Below are 6000 nucleotides of genomic sequence, written 5' to 3'. Positions count from 1 at the left end.
GTTAAATTTATTCCTAGGTACTTTATTCTTTTAGTTGCAATTGCAAATGGGATTGTATTCTTGAGTTCTCTTTCTGTAAGTTCGTTATTGGAGTACAGAAATGCAACTGATTTTTGTAAGTTGATTTTGTACCCTGCAACTTTACTGTAGTTGTTAATTATGTCTAATAGTTTTCTGATGGATTCTTTGGGACTTTCCTATATATAAGATAATGACGTCGGCAAACAGTGAGAGTTTCACTTCTTCACTCCCTATTTGGATTCCTTTTATTCCTTTCTCTTGCCTAATTGCTCTGGCCAAAACCTCCAGTACTATGCTGAATAAGAGTGGTGACAGTAGGCACACCCTTGTCTTGTTCCTGTTCTGAGAGGGATGGTGCTCAGTTTTTGCCTGTTGAGTATGATGTTGGCTGTGGGTTTGTCATATATGGCCTTTTTATATTGAGGTACTTCCTTCTATACCCATTTTGTTAAGAGTTTTTATCATAAATGGCTGTTGGATCTTGTTAAATGCTTTCTCTGCATCTATTGAGATGATCATGCGGTTTTTATTCCTCAGTTTGTTGATGTGGTGGATCATGTTGATTGATTTGTGGATGTTGAACCATCCCTGTGTCCCTGGTATGTATCCCACCTGATCATGATGTATGATCCTTTAATGTATTGCTGTATTTGGGTTGCCAAAATTTTGTTGAGGATTTTTGCATCAATGTTCATCAATAATATTGGCCTGTAGTTTTCCTTTATTGTGTTGGCCTTGTCAGGTTTTGATATCAGTGTGATGTTGGCCTCGTCAAATGTGTTAGGAAGTGTCACATCTTCCCTAATCATTTGGAATAGCTTGAGAAGGATAGGTACTGAATCCTCTCTGAAAGTCTGGTAGAATTCCCCAGGGAAGCCATCTGGTCCTGGGCTTTTATTCTTTGGGATGCTTTTGATTACTCTTTCAATCTTTTTCCTTCAGATTGGTCTATTCAGATTATCTGTTTCTTCTTGATTCAGCTTTGGGAGGTTGTAAGAGTTTAAGAATTTGTCCATGTCCTCTAGATTATCCATTTTGTTGGCATAGTTTTTCATAGTATTCTCTTATAATCTGTTGTACTTCTGTGGTGTCCATTGTTATTTCTCCTCTTTCATTTCTGATTTTGTTTACCTGAGCTTTCTCTCTTTTTTTCTTTGTAAGTCTGGCTAGGGGCTTGTCAATTTTATTTATCTTCTCAAAGAACCAGCTCTTTGTTTCATTGATCCTTTCTACTGCCTTTTTTGTTTCAATAGCATTTATTTCTGCTCCGATTTTTATTATTTCTCTCCTTCTGCTGACTTCGGGCTTTGTTTTTTCTTCTTTTCTAATTCACTTAGGTGTAATTTGAGGTTGCTTATTTGGGATATTTCTTGTTTGTTACGGTGTGCCTGTATTGTGATGAATTTCCCTCTTTATATGGCTTTTGCTGCATCCCATATGAGTTGTTATGGTATGTTTTCATTTTCACTTGTCTCCAGATATTTTTTGATTTCTCCTTTAATTTCATCAATGATCCATTGCTTGTTCAGTAGCATGTTGTTTAGTCTCCATATCTTTGTCCCTTTCTCAGCTTTTTTCTTGTAATTAATTTCTAGCTTTATAGTATTATGATCAGCAAAGATGCTTGTTATTATTTCCATTTTCTTAAGTTTATTGAGGTTTGCCTTGTTTCCCAACATATGTTGAAAATGTTTCCCAACATTCTTGAGAATGTTCCATGTGGACTTGAGAAGAATGTGTGTTCTGCTGTTTTTGGATGGAGTGTTCTATATAAGCCTATTAAGTCCAACTGGTTTAGCTTTTCATTTAATTCCACTGTTTCCTTGTTGATTTTCTGTCTGGATGATCTATCCGTAGATGTGACTGGAGTGTGGAGGTCCCCTACTATTATTGTGTTAATATTAATATCCTATTTTAGGTTTATTAGTAGTTGCTTTATGAACTGTGGTGCTCCTGTGTTGGGTATGTAGATATTTATACATGTTATTTCTTCTTGATGGAGTGTCCCTTTGATCATCATATACTGCCCCTCTTTGTCTCTCTTTGCCTGTCTTATCTTGAAGTCTATTTTGTCTAATATAAGTACTGCAACACCTGCTTTCTTTTGTTTGCCATTAGCTTGGAGTATCGTCTTCCACCCCTTCACTCTGAGCCTGTGTTGGTCGTTGGAGCTGAGATGTGTTTCCTGTAGGCAGCAGATTGTTGGGTCTTGTTCCTTAATCCATCTTGCCACTCTGTGTCTTTTTATTGGAGAATTCAATCCATTTATGTTTAGGGTGATTACTGATGTATGAGGGCTTAATGCTGTCATTCTATCACTCATTTTCTGGTTTTCCTGCATTTCCTTTGTTTCTCATCCTGTGTGTTTTGGTCCACCCACTGAATTATGTAGTTTTTTTTATGAGGTGTTTCTTAGTGTTCTCCTTATTTATTCTTTGTGTCTCTCTTCTGCTTTTTTGTTTAGTGGTTACCCTGAGGTTTGTATTCAGAGTCTTGTGTATAAGATAGTCCATTTTCTGATGGCCTCTTATTTCCTTAGTCTAAACCGATTCAGTCCCTTTCCTCCTCCCCTCCTAAGTTGTTTTTCTCATATCTTATTCCGACTTGTGTTGTGAGTTTATGGTTAAAATGACAGGATTATTTTTGTTTTTGGTGTTTTCCTTTCCTCTAGTTTAATGCTATAGTTGAATATCTGCTATCTTATTCTGGTTCTATCTACCTATTTATCTCCTTACTCTGTGTTTTGTGACCCCTGTCTCCCCCTCTTTTTTTTTTCAGGTATGAGAGCCTTCTTGAAGATTTCTTGTAGGGAGCGTCTCGTGGCTATGAAGTCCCTTAGGTTTTGTTTGTCTGGGAAAGTTTTAATTTCTCCCTCATATCTGAAGGATATTTTTGCTGCATAGAGTATTCTTGGCTGAAGATTTTTGTCTTTTAAAATTTTGAATATCTCATCCCATTCTCTCCTAGCTTGTAATGTTTCTGCAGAGAAATCTGCTGAAAGTCTGATAGGGGTTCCTTCGTAGATTATTTTCTCCTTCCTTGCTGCCCTGAGTATTCTTTCTTTGTCATTCAGTTTTGCCCGTTTTACTACTATATGCCTTGCAGTAGGTCTTTTTGCATTGACAAATGTAGGAGATCTGAAGGCTTCCTCCACACAGATTTCCCTCTCTTTCCCTAGGTTTGGGAAGTTCTCTGCTATTATTTTTTGAACAAACTTTTTTCTCCCTTCTCCTTCTTGAATACCTATAATTCTTGTGTTGCATTTCCTCATTGAATTGGATATTTCTCGGAGACTTTCTTCATTTCTTTTTAGTCTCAGTTCTCTCTCCTCCTCTGTCTGGAGCATTTCAACATGTCTATCTTTGATTATGCTGATTTGCTCCTCTATCATGTCCACTCAAGCATTCATGGAATGTTTTATCTCTTCCACTCTGTCTTTCATCTCTAATATTTCTGATTGATTCTTCGTTATAGTTTCAATCTCTTTTGTGAAGAAGCTCCTGAACTCGTTGAGTTGTTTCTCTACATTCTCTTTTACCTCATTGAGTTTTTTGATGATAGCTGTTTTGAATTCATTGTCATTTAGTTTACTTATTTCTGTGTCCTTGGGGCTGAGTTCTGAGTGGTTGTCATTTTCTCTCTGGTCTGGCGATTTGATGAAGTGTCTGATGCTGGAAGGTCAGGTCTTTCTCATTCTGATATTATTCAGTTGCAGTTGCCACCTATCGGCACTGGGTGGGGGTCAAGAGCCCATACTCTGAGCTCTCTGCCTTCTGGTGAGATGGTACCACGTGGGGTGGGGGAGGGGTGCTTTCTCCTGTGTGCAGTCTGGGGGTTTCCTGATCAGCTCTCACCATGTGGTCTCATGGGGTCTTGGCTTGATGAGGTCACCCAGCAGGAAAGCTTTCACCCCATTAGAGGGCTTCCCTGTAGGTTGCAAGGGCGCTAGGGCATCCTGGGTGATCTTGCAGACACACAACCCCTCCCCTACTCCTTCCCTCACCGAGCCTCTGGCAGCAGCAACCACAGTCTCTACGGGAGGGAGCAAAGTTCTCTCTTACCCCATTCCAGCTCCTCTGAGGGGGGCTCCAGCCTCTCCACCCTCCATCATGTGCCTGTGTGTCTCTCTGAGGATTTTGTGTTGTTACAATGACTTCTGTACTGTGGATGCCCCTTTTCGTTGTATGTTAGAGAGGAGAGAGTCCTGGGCAGGTTCACTCCACCATGATGTTGATGTCACTCCCCAGTTCCTGGGCTGATTAGTCTTAAAGCACAAACTGAAAACAAGCCCCAGGTGAGAATTAATCACTTTTCTGAAAGATAGATTTTTAAAAACATTTTCTTGAAAAAACATAATTAACACATTCGATGTCTAAAAAAGGTCATAAGCAATATATGTTTTTCAACAAAAGGATCCTTTGCATGAAATCTTTTCCCTTTGCCCTTGGACAGAGATGAGGATGGAGCAGGGAGCAGACGCAGATTCATGGGAAATACTCAGACACCGAGTTCTAAGACTGAGTATGTAATACATCAAACTTAGAATTATCAGGAAGAATGTAATGTGACAGATGATTTAGTGAGCCTTCGAGAAAAAGACCAGAAAAATAGTGTAGGAAATCTCTCCTCTCGGCCCATGAGAGGCCACTCCCCAAGTAGTTCTCTGACAAGAGGGGAAGTCTGGTCCCACTTGTCTTGCTGTGGTTTCCTCTTCCCAGACCTGAGAAGAGAAGGGATTTTTCTATTTTCCCTTCCCATTTCATGGGATTTCCTTACAATCCAGTTTCATGTAAAATTCTGTTTTACTTTTAAATTTTTCAAATAATCAATCATTGTTAAAAATTATGCCCTTGTAATAACCTGTGAGCCAGCCAGATTTGCCTCTTGAAATATAAAGAGGGAGTATTTGGAATTTAGAAAGTCCTTCCTCTTTGAAAGCCTGTTTTACAACCCTGTGATCTTAAAAATTCTCAAAAGCAAAGATTAGACTGTAAAAGTGTAGATTTTCTCTTTGCCTTCCTGCCGTAGGAATCCTAATCCTGCCTGAGGAAAATGGATGCTGCCAACAGAATGGGGGGTGGGGGTGGTCATACACATGGAGGACAGGGAGAAAGGCACATCGTGTATCTTAAAAATAATATCCATTTCAGTGATTATTCAGCATCACAGTCAACCCAGCTTATCAGGTATTTTCTTATGCCTGATGTTAGCCAGTAGTTATTCAGGTCCAAGCAAACGGATGTTGTCCCTGATCTCCTGCATGTGCCTTCTTGAGGACGTAGAAATGTCCTATTATTTGGAGGTCATCTTCTGGAGCCACTCCACCCCCATTAGACATTAGAACAAACAAATGGAAGACATTACTCAATGTCTGAGGTAAGTACAGTCAAAGATCATGTAACCAGGTGGTGTAGTGGTTAAGTTTGCACACACCACTTCAGCGGCCCGGGGTTGGTGGGTTTGGATCCCAGGTTTGGACCTATACATGGCTTGTCAAGCCATGCTGTGGTGGCATCCCACATACAAAATAGAGGAAGATTGGCACAGATGTTAGCTCAGGGCCAATCTTCCTCACCAAAACAAAAAAGAAAGAAAAGAAAAAGATCATTTGACCAGGAGTCTAAATGGCAAAAGAATTGTTCTAAAAGAATTTTTCAAATGATCATCCGTTGTTAAAAATTATACCACTGTAATAATGAAAGAACTATTGGATCCAGGGCAGGCCCATAGTGATTGTGCCAGCTGCTGGATGACTGGTCAATGTCATGGCAGCTAGGTGGAGACAGTAACGGGACAGGACAGTGATCTTGATAGTAACCCAGTAGCTGCAACAGTTATCTTCGGTAGTTATTAGCTGTTTTAAAAGGTTGAATAGCAGTTTGTAATTATATAGTAAACATCTGTGGAAGTAAACAAAGACAGAGGAAATGAGCAAAGCAAAAGCTGTTTTTCCTGAGTTTGCTGCAGAAGGCAGCCAAC

Source organism: Equus caballus, chromosome 29 (assembly GCF_041296265.1).
Source record: "Equus caballus isolate H_3958 breed thoroughbred chromosome 29, TB-T2T, whole genome shotgun sequence".
In the NCBI taxonomy this organism is placed as follows: domain Eukaryota; kingdom Metazoa; phylum Chordata; class Mammalia; order Perissodactyla; family Equidae; genus Equus; species Equus caballus.
This window is presented reverse-complemented; position numbering follows the sequence as displayed.